This window comes from Idiotropiscis lumnitzeri, chromosome 13 (assembly GCF_059441095.1).
Source record: "Idiotropiscis lumnitzeri isolate Australia: NSW breed Sydney's pygmy pipehorse chromosome 13, RoL_Ilum_1.0, whole genome shotgun sequence".
NCBI lineage: Eukaryota > Metazoa > Chordata > Actinopteri > Syngnathiformes > Syngnathidae > Idiotropiscis > Idiotropiscis lumnitzeri.
Genome location: NC_142403.1, coordinates 15,890,710 through 15,909,380, shown reverse-complemented (window position 1 = coordinate 15,909,380; position 18,671 = coordinate 15,890,710). Strand labels below are relative to the sequence as shown.

The 18,671-nt window shown below is 40.3% G+C and overlaps 1 long non-coding RNA gene across 1 annotated transcript in view; it reads left to right on the top strand.

Annotated features, from left to right (window-relative positions):
* The window catches only part of LOC148324697 (uncharacterized), a 32,768-nt gene extending 15,069 nt beyond the window's left edge, over nt 1-17,699 (top strand). Inside the window, exons 3-4 of the long non-coding RNA XR_015846306.1 lie at nt 9,408-9,535; nt 17,661-17,699. This is a non-coding gene — a long non-coding RNA (uncharacterized LOC148324697). The remainder of the gene's footprint in view (nt 1-9,407; nt 9,536-17,660) is intronic.
* Nucleotides 17,700-18,671: the final 972 nt, after the last annotated feature.

Genomic DNA, 18,671 nt, shown 5'->3' with positions numbered 1-18,671 from the left:
ATTATGTTGCTAAGGAGATTTCTCCCTTTCTCCCCATTTCTCTTTTTTTGCCCTTTTTTCACTGTTCCTCCATTGATTGGGTGTTAATTCGTTTTCAATGCCCCTCGATGCCGGGGGGGACCTGGGGGGGGGGCCTCGGTACGAAGCCAGTGGAGGAATTTCAGAAGCGGTGGCTAGATTTGGGAAGAGGGCGGGGCTAGAGGGGTCTAAAGAGAGGCACTCAAGTGAGAACTGAAGTGGTTTGCGGAGCTTCTTTTCACAGGTGCGCCGTCACTCTGCGTAAATCAGCAAAACAATTGGAAGTGTCGGAGAAACTCAGAGAATTGATCGAAAAATATCGGAAACTTTCTGTTTCGTCAAAGTGGACCAAACTAATACAAGAAATACAATCAATAAGTGAAGAACCCTTTTATGGCAGATTGTTGGGGGGAAAAAAACCCATTCCTGCTTCTGATTGGATTAAATTGAATTTTCCTTGTAGCAGTTTGTTCAAGTAAAAGCCCTGAAATTTTAAATTGGGGTTTCAGGTCAGGGTTAGGATTTCACACAAGAGTTATGGTTCAAAATGAAAAGCCGTGTTTAGGGTTGCAAACAAGTGTTGGGGTTTCAAAATTGGCATTTGAAGCACAGTTAGGCTTTTAAAGTTGCTATTTGAATTTTATTTGGAGTTCCAATGCAAGCAGTAGGGTTTCAACTGTAGGCTGTTCCGATCAGAGTTTGATGCTGCAGATTCCGATACCGATCATCAAAGAGGCGGATCGGCCGATACCGATCACATGGATTAGATGCATGTTTTTCGATTTTAGATCTTCTCACTACTGAATCGTTGATAATCAATTAGTCTGTCAATTTTTTTTTTCCCATAAATTGATTAATCCGATTTATACAAAACTTTAATTTGCATCCTTTTATTATCCAAAAAAAAAACAAACGCATAAAAAAAAAAGCATATGTTATTTCAAATTGGCAGTGTCGAAAATGAACATGATATGTTACCGGTTCGTTATGGAACTTACAGTTTTTAGGAACGCTACCGGAGACGCTGCAGGCCGCAAACGATCCGATTGATTATTGATCGTCAATTGCGGATTGCGTACTTTTCCACGGAAATCGGCCGATCACAATCAGTGGCCGATCAATCAGAGTTTCAAAGTAGGGTTTTACATTCGGGATTTGCGTCACAGTTAAACGTTTCAAATTAGCCTTTCAAATCAGTTTGGTTGGTTTGGTGTGGAAGCAGCCCATAAAACACCTTCGGACACGCTCTGACATCTTGTCCAAAGTCTTGAGGAGAATGGAGGCCGTTATTCACTTCCTGTCAGCATAATGGCAGGCGTCCCAATACTTTTGTCCCCTTCGTCTGTTTCTCCGCCCACAAGGCCGCCATTGTGCGTGTGTTTGCTCATTAAAAGACCAGAGTAGCTTTCTTGTCTTTATGTCGGGGATGTCACAGGTGACGGCCGGCTCGGTGTCAATTCAACCCATTGGGCGCCTTGACCCCCGCCCCCGCCCTGTGACCCGTCCCCGTTTGCGACAAGGAGACAAACACTCCCAGCTGCTGCGCCTCTCAAAGGCCTGTCGACTGAAGGGGGCGGAGTGTTCATTCTGAAAGCGGCGGGCGGCGGGCCCTCGTCATCCACTTGTGGCGGCGCCGGGTCACTTGAGACTTGTTGTGTCATTCAAGGCCTCGCCGACCATGTCCTCGTCGATGCTTTTTATTCAGACGGTCTCGCCAGTTTGAAGACCTGAAAAATTGTTTGAATTTGCAGCAGCCAACATGCAGCTGCGGGTGAAAAACAAACATTTGTGAATCCGACCAGACGTGTTTCTCTGTCTGTGAGTTAGAGTTTCAAACAAGGGTTTGTAATTAAGGTTTTAAATCAGGGTCACTGTCGCCAAGTCGGGTTTAGAGCAGGGGTGGGCAAACTTTTTGATTGGCGGGTCACAATGGGGTCTAAAATTTGAGGCCGGACCAGGAGCAGATGGATGGAGCGTTTTGGTAACCTCACCTCACCGGAGAAAAAAAATTAATTTAATTTTAAATGAATGTTAAAAAAAGCATTACAACAATATATATGTATTTGGGAAAAAAAAAACAGTAATTAGAAAATCAAACATTAACAAGTTTATTCAATTAATTTTTTTTTTCAAATTCGGCGGGCCGGATTAAAACGTTTAACGGGCCACATGTGGCCCCCGGGCCGTAGTTTGCCCACGCCTGGTTTAGAGACATGGTTCATGTTTCAAAGCAGATTTTCAACTTCAAGCCACCGAAGGCAATCCATGCACAGTTTCAAGCCTGAGGCTTTCAGATAATATTTTCAAGTCTTGGTTTAGGGTTTTAAGTCTTGGTTAGGGTTTCAAACGGGGGGTCAAGGTTTTAAATATGTTTCAAAATATGGTATCGAGCTAGTGTTGATTTTTAGAATTGTTAAAAATTTGGGTTTTGAGCTAGTAACCTGGTTTCATATTAGTCTGGGTTCAAGGTTTCAAACGGATTCGGGTTTCTAGCCATGTTAGGGTTTTCGTCACAAGATTAGTGTTTCAAAGTACTGCAGGGTTTTGAGGGTTAAGGTTTCAAGGTTGGTTTTCAAGTCAGGGTTAGTCTTCCAATCAGGTTTTACTTTTTAAGCTTGGTGTTTGAAGTCTGGGTTGGGTTTTCAAAGTAAGGTTTCCTTTTAAGCTTGGGTTGGCGTTTCTGTGACATTTTTAGGTCCACGATAAACCCGAATGATCCGCTTACTGCTAGCGCAGTCGCTAAAAGCTAATAACCGACACCTGCTTGCTCGTCTTCGCCCGTTTGATCCTTTTGGGGGTCTGGCGCATAGCAAAAAAAAAAAACGTCAAAAAAGTGAGCTAATGTGCGTCTTTGTCCACCGTGGGAGTGTTGAGCTTTCTTGTGGGCTCGGTACAAATCGACAGACTGTGGCGGCATTCTGCCAGGACACAGGGAGGCAATGGGCAAGAGAAAGCTCCCAATCAGACATTGATTCGACCCGAGCTAATCCCCCATTGGTGCCAACGTGACCTTAAAGAATCGGCTTAGCGCAAGCCCGGTTAAACTGGACACGGTTTTCCATTTAAGTCGGCCCACCCCAATTTCGCCACCCACAAACGTCGGCCGCCCGAGAATTAAGACGCACATACATTCATAACACTTTTCATTACAGCGGGGGGCCGCGAGACGGAGGGGGGGGGGGGTTGTTTGCCCCACACGGCGATCAAGAGATCTATTTTGGGATCGAATGATGGTGACAAATGTAAAGACGGTCATCATCCCGCGCGATCCACTTTTGATGTTTCTCTCCAAGCCCGATATTGACTCTCATGCATTTTTATTTTTTATTGATTTTTTTATTAAACCCGTCCGCACTTTGAAGACTTTCCATTGTGGTTTTATCGCCAAATGCTTTGGCGCGTCCTCGTCGCTGCGTTTCGTGCGACGAGGACTTCTTTTGTCCTCGCCGCGTTTGCACAGACGCTTTTTTTTTTTTTTTCAAAAGCGCACATCTGACCTCCACATTGACGTAGCGTGATGCGTTTGGGATGTTGATGGTGATGATGGGAACTGGCGTGTTTGTCTGCTCCTGAGGTCCCCCTCGCGATCGCCTTTGGAGGCGGTCCACTGCCCTACGATTAAATATCTGAAGATCCGACGTCTGCCTGCGATCCAATCCAACTATCGCAGGTGTGGGCAAACTACGGCCCGGGGGCCACATGCGGCCCGTTAAACGTTTTAATCCGGCCCGCCAAATTTAAAAAAAAAAATTTCATGACTAAACCCTAATAATGTTTCATTTTGTAAATACTGTGGTGTGTCAAAGATAGATATTTTGTTGTAATGCTTTTGTTCATTTTCATTTCAAATTAAATGTATTTTTTTTTCTCAGATGAGGTGAGGTTACCAAAACACTCCTGAAGACTGTGTCTCCCGTTTTGTTGGGTCTGACTGCAGCGTCCGATACGTGGTCCGCAGTATTCTGTTGGCTCGCTTGCATCACCAAGTGGACATTAGCGGTAGCTCTCCAGAGTGGTTTAAATTTTGTATTCGTCTTGGTTCTGCTCTGCCGCACTTTCATTTGGTGTTCCACAGGGTTCTGTTTTAGGGGTCTTGCTGTTTTCATTGTATTTACTGCCTCGAGGTTCCATAGAAGAAGCATTTTTTTTTTTTTTCGTCACTGCTATGTCGATGACAGTCAGATCTGATGGACACTTTTATCCGGTGTGGAGGAAATCAATGCCTGGATGTCCCAGAATCTCTTGAGTTGCAATGAAAAGAAAACGGAAGCTCTGGTGTTTGGTCCCATCCCAACCTGCTGACTTGGGCACCCTGACGCTGCGTTTGTCGTGTCTCATTTGTCCGTCTCTTCATTCTATTTTTCTCTTTGTAGGGACGAGTACACGCTTAAAAAAATGCCGTATGACTCAGAAAGGAATTGATAACATGTTTTGGTTCTGTTGAGCATGTTTGGAGTGCCAGTTTGCCTTCCATATGTTCCCCTTTAAAGACTTTCTTGTATCGAGCCGCATCTTTTCTTTATTAGGCGAACAAAAAAAAAAAAACAAATTGTCCTTTGTGGCTTGCCGTGTCTAGTACGCTTGCGCTCGGCTGCGACGCACGTTTTGGCTGCTTGTGATTAGCCGATCGCCATTATGAAGCTCCTCCTCCTTCAAGCGGGCCGCAGCACAATGACGACCGACCCCTGACAAGAAATAAACTCGTCACCATTCCACGTTCGCCCAGTCTGTCACTTTTACAATTTAAATATGACTCGCCTCGCGAGAAATACATGACTCCCTTTTACCGTCATGGGGAAATGAAAAACAAGAATTAAGTGATGTGATTACTTCATCAATGCGATGAGTGAACACGAGAGATGTTTTGAAGGCAGCTCGAAAAAAGGATATGTGGAAAAAATAAGAACATGAGCCGTGTCCGGCATGCGTGATGTCCCGTGTTGTCTGTTGCGGCACAACGGAGCAAATGAGGCCGCTTTCAACAGCACTCGTCCCCGGAGACGCAAGCACTCAGGGTCTCGTTTTGAGACGCTCTCTTCACGTGATACAAAGGTACAAGAGCAGCAATTACTCCAAAAAGTCATCATTCTTAGACAAAGTAGAGCTAAGTGAGGGGGGATGGGTCACGTTGCGAAGGGTTGGACTCAAAGATTTCATTCGGAATGTAAACAAATGCGCAGCAGTCAGTCTGTTTGAAATGAAACACTTCATCCCGGTCCGCCTGCAGTTTTTAAAGAGAAACGCTGCCCTCTATCGGTGTCTGGAGGAAATGCAGGACTGTCATTGTCAGGGGAGCGGTTACTTTTTTTTAGGAGTTGTTTTGAATATCTTTACTCATTTTAATACACTTGTATTGTCTCGTATATTTCAGTATGACGCCACGTGTATCTTTTTTAGTATTAAAACATGACTTAAATTAAATAGTTTAAGTTCTAATGATTTAAATACCTTTTGCGCACATCATTCCACTGTGCCTGAGTGAAAATTTATTCACTGCGTAATTTTATTTTTTTTCTCGAGTTATTTTTTCAAAAGACCTCACTGATGATAAATCATAAAGGCTTTCTATTTTATCGTTTTCTTTATTTTTGTTCCAATGGTCCTTCATTTCATTCGCTGATTTACATTTCTTTCAAATTTTCTCACACACTTTTTGACATCTGATTTTATTCTAGCTGGTTTTCTTGTTTCTCCCCCTCCTTTTTTGTCCTTCTTTTATTTATTTGAATTTTTGATTGAACTTATATAAATGTAAAAAATAAAAAAACACCAAAATAAAACAAAATATTGCGAATATGAAACAATTTTTTGCGGAAAAACATTTTTGCATGTTTGCTTCCGGACGTCAGCTGTGTTTTCGTTGTTGCTGCTCATTGAATCGTTAAATGATTTCCTGCGGGGGTTGAGGAAAATCTCATTTAGCCATCTAATGACAATGTGATAATATCAGTTTAATCCTTTGGGGGGTGTACCTGGGGGCTCCTCACTTCACCCTCACCACCGCCTCTTCCTCACTAAGACAACAGCCTTTGTCACCCCGTCGCCGTGATTTGCATGTCAGCACTGTTCTAGGTGATTTTGCGACACACGGATTTAAAGTCAGGAAGTTGCTATAATGGCTAAAGTTGAGTGAAAAAGCGATGTAGATGCTATGATCCAAAGCATACCACATCATACTACATGTAGTCGCTTAACGCTGATATTCTTTGAAATGAATCGCAGGTCACAAATCTGAACAAACTTTGGTCTTGGTCATATTTAGTTTTTTTCTGTTTAAGTTTTTGTCCGAATTGTGTCTTTTTTTTTAGATTTGACATTTTTTGGGAATATTTTGAAAATGTTCTCTTTTTTTGTCATTTCTTTGTGCATATTCACAGATTATAACCATTTTTGGTCAGTTTGGTACATTTTTATGTGATTTTTTTTTTGTCCAATTATTTTATCTGTTTTTCCCTCCCAAATTTTGTGTTATTTTGGTCAATTCTTGCAGACGAAATTCAGGTTTTTATCATTTTTGTCTGTTTTGGTTTTATGTTTTCTGTTTTAAATTTTTTGGAGGTCTTTTTTGGCAAGCCTGTTTTTGTCTCACCTATTCCACGTCGACCCTCCCCCCCCCCAAAAAAAAAGCCGCACACATAAACATGCATCTCTGCACAATGTTGCCTTGAGATATAAGCGACTCGACTTGAGAATTTTTATTTAAATTCTATTTAAAACATCATAGCTCTTGAGTACCACCAAAAAATATATTTTTTCTCTCATCTCTTCCTCCTGATGACGTGACCAAATTACGCATCCAATATAAAAAAATAAAATTAGTTGGAAATTTCGCTACTCTGTGATTCCTTCTGCTTTCCCACGGGCAAAAAGGGGGTGAGGTGCTTGGAGGTCACCCCCCCCCCCCCACACACACACACACAGAATTAGCGCGCTCATCCGCTGATTGACCGGCGTGAAAAATCTGTCGTCTGCGAAGACTTTCACAGAGAGCTTGTGACAGATCTGTCTAAACACCGCACACGCACACGCTCACGCATGCACCTACAGACGTCATTAACACGAGTTGCCAGACTTTGCGAAGCCAACCATCAGGATCAGGATACGCTTACATGGCATCCTTGATACCAAGGAACTCTGTTGAGATGTTTCATTTGGACAAAAGTAGTCTTTTGCCTAACTGCGCCAAGAAATTATGCTGAAATGAGTTGAGGAGCTACACTTAGGCAAAAGTAGTGCTTTGCTGCCATTCTCTGACATTCATAGACAATTCCAATTCCGATTCTTCTGCAAATTAAAAGCCTCATTGCGTAAGATTTTTGTCATTTTTCCGCCTTGTGTCACGGCGCGTGGATGATGCTAAACAGGCTCCAGATGTCAGTGAGCAGAGTTGCGAGATGGGGCCCTGGGGAGGGACAGAAGACAGGGAGCATTGGGGGGGGGGGGGGTTTGCCCTACCAGGACCTCACGAAGGGATTTGACGAACCACTGGGTCTCATCCATCTCCTTCTCTCGGCACCGAGCCATTTGCCTGATGGACTTTGCCGTTTCGCCGTCGTCTTTATTGGCTCTGCTTTCTGCAAGGCGAACACGTGCAATTTTTAAATTGATCTTTAGCTAGCATTTTTTTTTGGGGGTTGGAACTTGTGCAGTTTTTAGATTTTTCTCTGTTTGTTTGCCAATTATTTTTCTAATGTGTTTGTCAGTTGTATTTTTTTTTGCCAACTATTATTTTGTTTTATATGCATTTTTTTTTCATCCATTTACAATTTATTTGGCCTTGTTTTGTCAGTTCATTGTCTGATTTTTATTGGATGATTTATTTTTGGCTATTTATTGCTTGCTTTTTTTTTTTATGAGTTTTTCTCAGATTTCTATTAAACACAAAAAAAAAAAAAAAATCAAAGGACCCATACCTGAAAAATGAACCGTAAGTCCGCCATTTTGGTTTGAAATGGCCATTTCTCACTCAGAAGCAACCCTTTGGAAGTTCAGAAAAAAATATTCTCCAACATCGATTTTAACAAACTGAAAACATGACAAACAGAACAGAATGCACAAAACTTCTCCTGCAAAAAAAAAAAAAGGAAGTCAGCCATTTTGGTTTGAGTCCGCCATTTCTCAGTCAGTAGCATCTCTTGGAAGTTTCGAAAAAAAAAAAACCCAAAAAAAACGATAAATTTGTTCATAATCCTCGACAGAACATTTTCAGAACAACCAAAGGCGTCTTTTTCCACGTTTCAAATAGCAAAAAGGGAAATCCATATCAGCCAAATTGTTATCGTCATCAAAGTCGTTTATATTCCTACTTTGATACTTTGCGCAAATATTTAGCTTCCCTTAATACGCCTCATAAAAATGTTTGGAGAGAATCCCCAGCCCTTCACCTCGCAGGAAGAGCGAGAGGAAGCACGAGGCAGAGATTGAATGTCTGGACGCATCTCATGTAAATATTTGAGACGTGCGCACATTTGCCGGCCGGCGCAGCGGCCTCGGCAATGATGAAGTGTTTCCTGAGATCAAAACCCCCCCCCCCCCGGTTCACCTTTCCGATAAAATAGAGACGGTCACATCGGGTTATTGCCGCGCTGCTTACTCTGCTCGCCCTTGGCCAATGATATCGGGAAATTATTTTGTAGGACGACACCATTGACTGGTTTACAGCAATTAAGTTGGAAGGGGGAATGCAATCCTAAAATAAATAATAAATTAATATCATATAATCTGAGATTCCCCCCCTTAGAGAATCAAGTTCTATTTTTTCATGAAAAAAAAGTAGATCAGCATTTTTTTTTTCTTTTTATTAAAAAGAATTGAAAGAGCAACGTCTATTTCTTTTGAGGACAAAAAGTCAGAATATTGTAACAAAGGGGAAAATTTTTCAGCGAAAAAAGTTAGTTGAAAAAGAGTAAGAAAAAGTTGGATTCTAATCTAATGTAGAAAAAAGTAATTTACATTTTTTTATGAGAATTAATAATTATTATTTGGGGGAGTCATCATATTGCATAAAAAGATGTAAGGACAGTCTTAATCAAAATGAAGGCAACAGGAAACAAGTTTACATTTTTCCTAAAAAGTCAACATCTTAAAAAATAATATCTGATGGTTTTATTGGGGGTGAACAAAAGTCAAAAACTTGACACGATAATGGCCTTTTTTCAATCACAAAAAAAAACAAACTGTAAACGTAAAAGAGTAAAGTCCACTTTTGTGAGAGTGCCAGTCTTGAAACAATCGTCCCATTTTTTTTTTTACAGAAAACAATTGTAATCTAATAATAGTTTCTTTAAAAAAAAAAAAAAGATCCTACAAGAGTAAAAATTCAATTCTTTTAGAAAGGCAAAACTGTCCAAATATAATCTTGGAACAATTGTTTTTCGCTTTCTTCACAGGAGGAGGTCGCCACCTGCTGGCCTGGCATGCATACGACAGTAAAGTGCGAGCCTGTTTCGAGAGTCTGACCATGGAGTCGATTCACAATGAGACGAATCAAGCTCCTCAGAGCTGTGTCGAGGCTTACGTAAGTGCCGAATGAATATTCTGCTTGTGTTTTGGGGATGCATGCAGCTGCTTTCTTTCTTTCCTTCTTTCTTTCTTTCTTTCTTTCTTTCTTTCTTTCTTTCGTTTTCGTTCTGCTCTGTCTACTGATGATATTTCAATGGAGCTGTTACATCACGTGGATGACGGCCACGGCGCGCATAAAACAGCCTGGCGAGTTTTGAATGTACGCACGCACGCACGCGCAGACATGCACGCGCACCGCGCTGTGCGGCAGCGCCGTTCCATGTGACTCGCTGCTGCTCATTAGTAGCAATTTGCTCCAATGTGTGAGCAAACACTGACTCATCGTTGTTATTAATGCTCAGTGCTGGTCATCAGTGTGGGTTGTATTTTGTTTTTGCAAGAAATAACAAACTTTGGCTGTTTATTATTATTTTTTTTAAACATTTGGGAATCACCTGAGTGCAATGTAATGTATTTGCCTACAAAAATAGACATATTTTAGATTATTTATTTTGTCATTTTAGAGTATGATCTGACCAAAAAAGTGTTTTCCCCACCTTCGAATCTTATATTTTTATGAGTCAATATAATGATTTCAGATAATAAAATCACATTATGTCATAACAGGATACGATATGCGAGCCCTGAACCTTTATAGCAACAAATTATATTCTGGGTTGAATTTCCTATATTTTCTCATGTTGATAAAAATCATATTTCTCAACAAAAGTTGTAATTTTATGGCAACAAATATCAAATTTCTGAGTCATAATTCATAATATTTTTATTAAAAAAAATCTTTGTGCGTATAATAATCACATGACATGAAATACGTTTTTGGATGAGGCAGCACTACAAACGTTAAACATTTTGATGAACATTTTTCCGCTCATTCTGTTGTGCACACCTTGACCACTAGGAGGCAGTATAATACTCACAAACGTGTTGATGTAATGTTAAAACAGTCAGTCACAACAAATAAGATGCAATATTCTTCGTTGTTCTTTGCAGAGGATAAAGAATATATCCTCGTGTCGTGAATAGATGCTGTCTGCATGTGATGCTGCCGTTTTTTTTAAAATGTAAATTGTTGGAATACTTACAATGACTGCAATATTAATGCTAGTTTCGTTAGCCTATGTGCAGTATTATGCATGCATTATGCATTTACGTACGTCTTGCCATGCCTTCTGTGCTCCCCACCTGTGCGACTTTGATGTTAAAGTCTTCACGCGGCTATCAAACTTGGCTCACTCGTCGCGCCATCCATCTCTCGCTCGCTGGTGGCTATGCGCGTTTTCATATTTCATGTCAGCGCTCACTTTGTCTCTGCCTCGTTGCCACATTGATTCGCCGCTCCGGGGCGACAAAGACGACTGATGGTATTTGTCATTTCCTGGCGTTTATATTTATTTGGCCACGCAACCTGTTTCACGAATCATCTCTCATCCGTCAGCAGGCTGCACTGCCTCCAGTGTGATTTTGTTCGATTTCTCATTACGGCTGCGACTAACAGTTATTGAGGGGAGGGGGGAGGGGGGGGGACGCGTTTTAATTTCCATATCTTTATTCAAATACTTGAAAAGGTTTTGTACGTAAACTATTGGTTAGTTACTGGTTTGATCCATAACGTCAGAAAATTGGCAAAATGTTCAACATTGTTTGTCAACGTCAATGTTTTATATTGATTCAACATAATGATAATTATTCCGCTTCGATGGAGGACTGCAGAAAATCTAAAACATTTACTGTTGAGAAGCTGAAATTTTGACTACTTGGACAATTTTAAATGAAAAAAAAAAAGCAATCGATTCATTATCAAAAATAATTATTGAATAAATTGATACTCGATTAGTTGTCGATTAATCGTAATACACACCTGTGCACCTCGCCGATATTGTCTTGCATTTATTTTTCTGTTGAATTTTGTTCGCGTGTCAGTGTGTTTTAAGTTTAAGTTTAAATTGAATGGAACTATTAAAAAAAAGTGTTTATATTTGTTTGACTGCTCTGTAAATTATATATATATATATATATATATATATATATGCGTTCAGGGTAAAAATGTAAAAAAAAAAATGAATAAATTAAATGTTCATTTTAGAAATTGTTCTGAGAAACTGGTAGTTTTTGAGGAAAATTAATTTTTTTTAATTAGGGCAACAATAGTTTGCAGCAAAAAGGAACGGGAAGAAAATGTTTTTGTTTTTTTTTCATTTTGTGGATTGTTCACATACTGGGTGTGGAACGTTTCTCTTGCAATTTCATCGCGAAGCAACATCAATGAGAACGACGGCTATAGGATCCGCAGCTGTATTAATAGCACGACGCTTCAAACACTTGGGATTTCCCTCCAAGTTACACTGGAGCTGATGCATATTCATAACCGCTTTCCATTATTCATACGCCGCCTCCAGCGAGGACGTATGGAACACCGCCGCCGACTTTTCCAGAAGTGCGAGCTTCCACTTCACTCGCCTGCCTTCGTAAGGAAAACTGCATGGTTAGCATCCAAACGACATCTTTGATATTTGCTGTTGCGTAACATTTGGCACTGATCAAAATGGTGGACAAAAAAAAAGGACTGATGTCGAAAAGACGCCCTGGCACTGCCTCAAAATACTCAGCAAGTGGCGAAAAGCAAAAATGCGTTGCACTTGGAGCTTATGATGTTCAACCTCAAAACAGTTTCAGATCGGACAAAAAAATTAAAAAAAGATGAGATATATTTTTACCCCATCTGAACTTCCCAGGTGCCCGATAGGACATTGGGTGCAAAACATTTGACTACTGTTCAAAATGAACAAGCTTCCACTCTGCCGCGTCAGCGTTAGCGCTCGGCTAAACGGGAAAAATGAGGCTCGGGTAAGGAATGGTCGCCGCTCGCTCGAAAAGGAGTCGATCCGACGTAATGGCGCCTGACAGCTTGTCAATTTCATTCCCGATAGCAAGTTTGAGGTTAACAATTGCAAGTAGGTCGGACGCGCTGCGGGTGAAGGCGAGCGGCGAGGTGAGCCGCGATCTATACGAGGGGGAAGTGTGATTAAGGCGCCTTTTAAGAGTGCTCGTGGTTTTTCACAAAACCTCTGAGTCAATTCAGTCTTTGAAGCTACAGACTTTCTGCAATATGCCTGTCTTTTTTTTTCATTATTAACTCATTCACTACTAGCTGAGTAAAAAAAAAAAAATGACGTACTTAACCGTCAATGGTACTGAATGAGTTAATATTTTGGATAACCCCGGGAAGCACTGAAGGCAAAAGACGTGAAGTGGCGCGAGAACACTGTTATTTATTTTATTTTTTAGCAGCTAATATATATGTATATCTAAATATACGTGTTTGAAAATAAATTCAACTACTGTGAGGATTGAGGTCATGTTTTGGATGCCGTCGCGATAGTGAGACCTGAGATTACGGACATTGTATCTGAAGCTCAACAGCCGCCGCATCTTATACTCCTACTTTTTTGTGTCTATGCTTGAATTGTCATTTTTATTTAAAATAGTCTGTCAGAAGGACCCGCTGGGAGCAAATTTTCCAATGAAAAATGGATGTTGCATTTTTTTCTTTCAAAATTCCCCCACCCCCCACCTCATTTTAAGAATTTTCAAAATATTTTTCCAACACCTCCACTAATTTTCCAAATAATTCATTAAAATTTCCTTTTCATGTCATACGAATAATTTTATAGTCAACACTGGAAGGCAAGAATGAGCTTGTTGTACTGAGTAGCCAGAACTTCTGCTCGCTTTTTAGGCCACGCGCCGCTAATCTCCCAGGTGTCAAAGTTGGACGGCGGTAATTCCAAAGGTGGCAAAAGAGTGTGCCCTGAATTCAAAGTCAACAAGCATCGAGAACAAGGTGTTCTTTTCGCTTTGGCTCTCGCTCGCTCGCTCGCTCTCTCTCTCGCTCCGTCTTTGCGATAAGAAGCATGCAGGAAGGCGATAAACAGCCCTCTGGTGCGTGGCATCGATCGCTCGGGGGGGGGGGGGGGGGCTTGATGGCAGCTCTCCCTCAAAGTCAGAACACTGCAGGAGTTCTCTCGTCTGATGGAGGAGGTTTGCGGGGTTTTGCACCGAAACAGCAGTCGAAGTGAAAGCGGGGACATGAGAACGAGGCCAAGCAACACCGATTTTCCTCTCTCGTCAATTACACATTCGAAAAATTACCCAAAAATATTTTTTGCGCATAAAATTATCAAGGATAACAATTTTTTTTTTTTTTTTGCATAAAAAAAATCCAAAATCAAGGGGGCATATTATGCAAAATTATGTGAATTATTTATTTATAATTTATTTTTAAAAAAATTATTTAAATTGCTATTCCTCATAAAATAGTCTCTGAAATGTCTCCAAAAGTATGACTTAAAATTGATCTTGCTACAAAATTATAAATGTTGTTTTTTTTTTTTACTTATAAAATCATGACATTTTAATCAAAAATCATTTAATCAAAAATTTATTCTGTTTCGCATGAAAGTTTTTTTTTAATGATTTGATGTTGCTCCAGCTGAATTTTTTTATTTCAAATGATGAATGCTTTACTCATACGATTTTACAAATAGTTATTGTTCATAATTTTCCAATTTGATCATTTATTTATTTTTTGTGCCTCGCATAATTTGCACTTATGCTGACTTTTTGGTAAAAATATATATTTTTAAATCTTAATTTTCATCAAAATATTACAAAAAATTACAATGACAACAAAAAACGTGCTTAATTCTTCCAGATGTTAACTCGCTTTTTATTTTTCACTTTTTGCTTGAGAATTCTATTGTCTCTTTTTTTCCAGTTTCAGTCGCGAAAGAAGCATCCTTGATCCCTCCGAGAATCAGAAATGGTGCGTTCGCATTTTTAAATATTAAAACAATCCTCCCTCATGTACACAAGCCAAACTTTCCCTTCCTGACAACTGAACCGTGGCGAGTGTGTTAAGAATCCCCTCTTGCTACTGTGGGAACAGTTTTGACCTTTGACCCGGGCCCTCCCCGTCATCCGTCTCATCCTCTCGGCGTGCGGCCCCGTCACTAACGCTCACCTTGGACGCGTCGGGCCTCTGATGGATGGTCGCCCCCTTTTCGTCCTGCGGGTCGTCCTTCAGGTCAGCGGGCGCCGCCGCCAAGCCTGCCGTGTGACCTCTTGTGTTAACGTTGATGTCACTCGCTCATTAATTCAGATCATGTTTATGTCTGCATTTCGTATGTAGCGTTGCATTTTAGTTTTACAAATCTTTTACGTCATCTTTCAGAGTGTTACGTAATTTTTTTTTTACGTACAGTGTCATAGGATAACATGGAAGAAATTTTCGTCAGTGTAAAGTAGGCCTATGAAGTTTTTTTTTTTTTTCTTAAATTTTAAACTTACTTCCTCCTTTTGAAAATAACTCAACACAGTCATTAAGGTCTAAACCCTGGCAGCAAAAGTGAGCACACCCCGAAGTGAAATTGCCGTGTCATGTGACCTGCTAGTTCAACACATTAAATGGATATTTTTTACATTTTTGTGTTAACTAGAGATGTAAAAAAAAAAATGTTTCGCGCGAGTGCATCCAATCGAGCCGAATCGTTCCAGTGTGAAATGTATCGCGATACGTATCGAATTGTCTTTATTATTATTATTATTATACAATACAACTTTATTTAAATCGCGCATTTCATAACAGCTGGGGCTCATGTTGAGTCGAAAACGGCACTGACAACGTAATTCAAATGTGAGTAAAATGACAACAAAAAAAAGGGTCATTTCAAATCGGAGTCGAACCGAATTCAATCGATACACTTTCAAATCGAAGCGTCCTTCAATCGTTTCGTACGTAACGTATCGAAAAATCATCGAAATGTCTTTTGTGGAGAGATGTGATTTTTTTTGTTCTGCGAACAAACTGGGCAACAAAAGTGAGTACACCCTGGAGTGAAAAAAACTTGGTGTCATGTGACACTTCGGTGACCCAACTTCTCATTTATTACATATTTTTCACGTGCTGTGTTAGACTGTTCTGCCAACAAACAACCCAACGCTAATAATGAGATTATAAAGAGTCGATATCTTTAAGAATCATCATGTCAGCTGATTAAAATTCCCACCGCATGAAGATAGAATACATTATTCAAAGTCAGACTTGTCTCCATTGTACGGCTGGATATCGCTTAGCAACCATACCAGACTGCTAATGTTCCATTTGAAGGAGCGCTCACCACGAAAAGGCCGGTTTATTTTATTTTCCACTTTTTAAATAAAAGAGCCGAGCCAACATGGCTTTTTTTAGTATTCCGTCATGCATGCGACCTCGCGCAGTCGCATTGCGGCGCGACATGTCGTCTTCAAAGTGAGCTCTGACACAATGTCCCCCGACACGGAGCCCCTTCGCTTCCCTTGTACGTGTTGATGCATACTTCCACGCATACGAGATCGTACGTGCGTTATGCAAGAGTGCGGTGATGGATGGATGGAAGCTCTGACGACAGCAGAAGAAAAGAAGAGTTGTGTATACTTCAACTCAAACACTGTCATGTGGAATATATTTACTGGTCAAAACATTAGGTACACCTGTGTAAAACAAGCTGACGCGTCATTGGATGATGCGGTGACACTCCAGTCCTGTAGGTGGCAGTGCAAACTGACTATAGCTGGTTAAAAAGAAATGAGTGAATCGTCACTGAAATTTCGTGGATCCTATTTGCGGAACTTTCTCACCTCTAAATAGTTTTGTTGAAATGAGTTTGGCAGTTTTTATGTTTTCGTAATTAATCAACCCAAAAAATGGCAATGGAAGCGTAAATTATCATCTTGCGCTTTTTGGGCTTTTTTTTTTTTTAACTTTTTGCTTAAAAAAAAAAGAAAATCCTTATAAAAGAATGAATTAACCTTTTATTTTTTGTGACACGGCAATTTTTTTTTTGCTCTAGTTTTTTTAGAGGGGGGATTAAAAATATTTTAATCGTAAGATTTTTTTTTAGATATTTTTGTTTGTCTGTGTATGCTACATCTGACCTTTTACCCCAAAATCTAACATTTTTGCTCAAAATTATTTACTTGAAATAATGAGTTTCTCTCAAAATGTTGACCTATTAATTATATAATTTTTTAGTCCTCTGCTCATATTTTTCTGGGCAAAGTGTGAGTTTTTATTTATAAAAAAAAAAAAAAACATCCTAAATTTCATCCCTTATAATTAAAAAAAAAAAAAAAAAGTAAAGAATTTGTGACCCTGAATGTTTTTAATGTAACTTGCAGCGAACGTTAGCAAGCGTCTCCATGCATGAATCATTCGGCTTTGTCATGTCTGCGCTAAAAGCTTCATTCATTGAACTCTTCCCCTTTTTATTTTATTGTTCCCGAAGACAGTCACAAAGAGCGCCTAAATGGATTTTTACTGCACGTGGAGCTTTTTTTACAAGGCTCCATTGATGTGCTATTTATTTTATTATTCTCCCTGCTTCTCTTCCATGAGGTACGATTGGCTTTTTATTTTTTTTGAAAGAGGTGGACTTCCATTTGTCTTTCTATTGCATGATTCGATTATGAGGCCATTTTGAAAGAAAGCGTCGGGATGAGGATTGCGCTCCAGAGAGTCGATGTGGTCTGAGGACTGGCCGGCTTGGCGGGGTTCAAAGTTCACATATCGAGCCATGTGTGGCACCGTTTGAAGAATGCTCGTACATCACAGCGGGCTTGGGGGAGGTTGTGAAGATTTTGGGGGGGGGGGGGGGTGGTCGATGGCTGTCAGGCCAGAGCGAGACCTCGTGTAACAAGAACCATCCTTCCTGTTAACGTACGTTACCAGACGTTCGCTCTCCTTTGAAACGCAACTGACGGGTTTTTCAAGATACGAGCTCTTGTTCGGACGATTTTTGGCTTTGACTTGAGAGCAAAAATTTGATATATGAACAAAGTGGATGAATATTTTTTTATTAGTACTTGATGTAAATTAAGGTACATTTTTTTCCAGCATATTTCTGATACATTTTATTGGAATCGTGATCTACGTACAGTTTTTTTTCCATGTATTGAATAATGTTAGAATAATATCACATTTGTCGATCCCAGGATGGGCTCCTCACATTCTTTCTGTTTAAAATTTCCTTACTTCTCCCTTCCAATGACTTTGTGGATTTTTTTTTTTTTTGTTGGCATCTCAGTTACATAACGCCACTCAAGGGATGGAAGGATGGACGGTGGCACTTCAATCGATACCTCAGACGGCCCCGCCTCAGACGCCGGCGCGAGGATAGCGTCTGAACACGCAAAAAGGAAGATGATGAGCGTCAAGTAAGAACAACACACTCGCTCGGGCTCGGCCGGTGATTTATGTGCGACGCCGATAGATTAAAAAAAACACAGACAGGGAAATAGAATTATTCATCTCATTTTATAAGACAATAATGTTGAAAAACAACAATCAAATGGAAAAAGACGATTAAAAAAGTGTTTTTTTTTCCAACATTTTTACTTTGGCAACAGAAATATCCACTTGGATCCTCTTTTCGTGGACTTGACCACTTTTGTCAAATTTTCCCAGTGCACCTCAATTAGGTCTTTTTTTTTTGTTCTTTGTTGTATTTTTAAAAGAGAACCCAATAGTGGACCTGTCCCGGTAAAAGCGGGAAAAAAAAATAAAGCGGGTGTATCCAGTGTGGAGCTCAAAAAGTGGACATGTGTGATGACATAAAAGGAATGGACATCTTCTAAAAAAGTGGTCATGCCAAGCGGACAAAAAAAGTTAGCTCCTGGGTGAAGAGGACAAAAAGGTCTCTTCTAGTTTTCCCGCGTGTGTCTGGTTTTGCATGTCCACTTTTTGTGCTCATCTTCCTCACATCTTCTCAAGGCAAAACCTATTTCGCTCCTCTTTCTTTCGGAACAAATCCAATTCCACCCTCTTTTCCGTGGACATTTTTTGGCAATGACGTCTACATTTTTTTTTTTTTTTTTTTAATTATTTTAACCAAATCACATCTTGGAAGAGAAGACCCAAAAGAAGATCAAACAAGGTCAGAAACTTTCCTTCCTCTGTCCAGACATAATCTCATAATACAGTCTGTAGCCGGATGAAGTCTCACCGCCTTTTGGTCCTTTCAGCCTCCCAGTAAGGAATGCCCTCGCCAAGGCCTGGTTGCCTCTTGCGTTCTCCGCCGGCCTCGAGGAAGGTGACG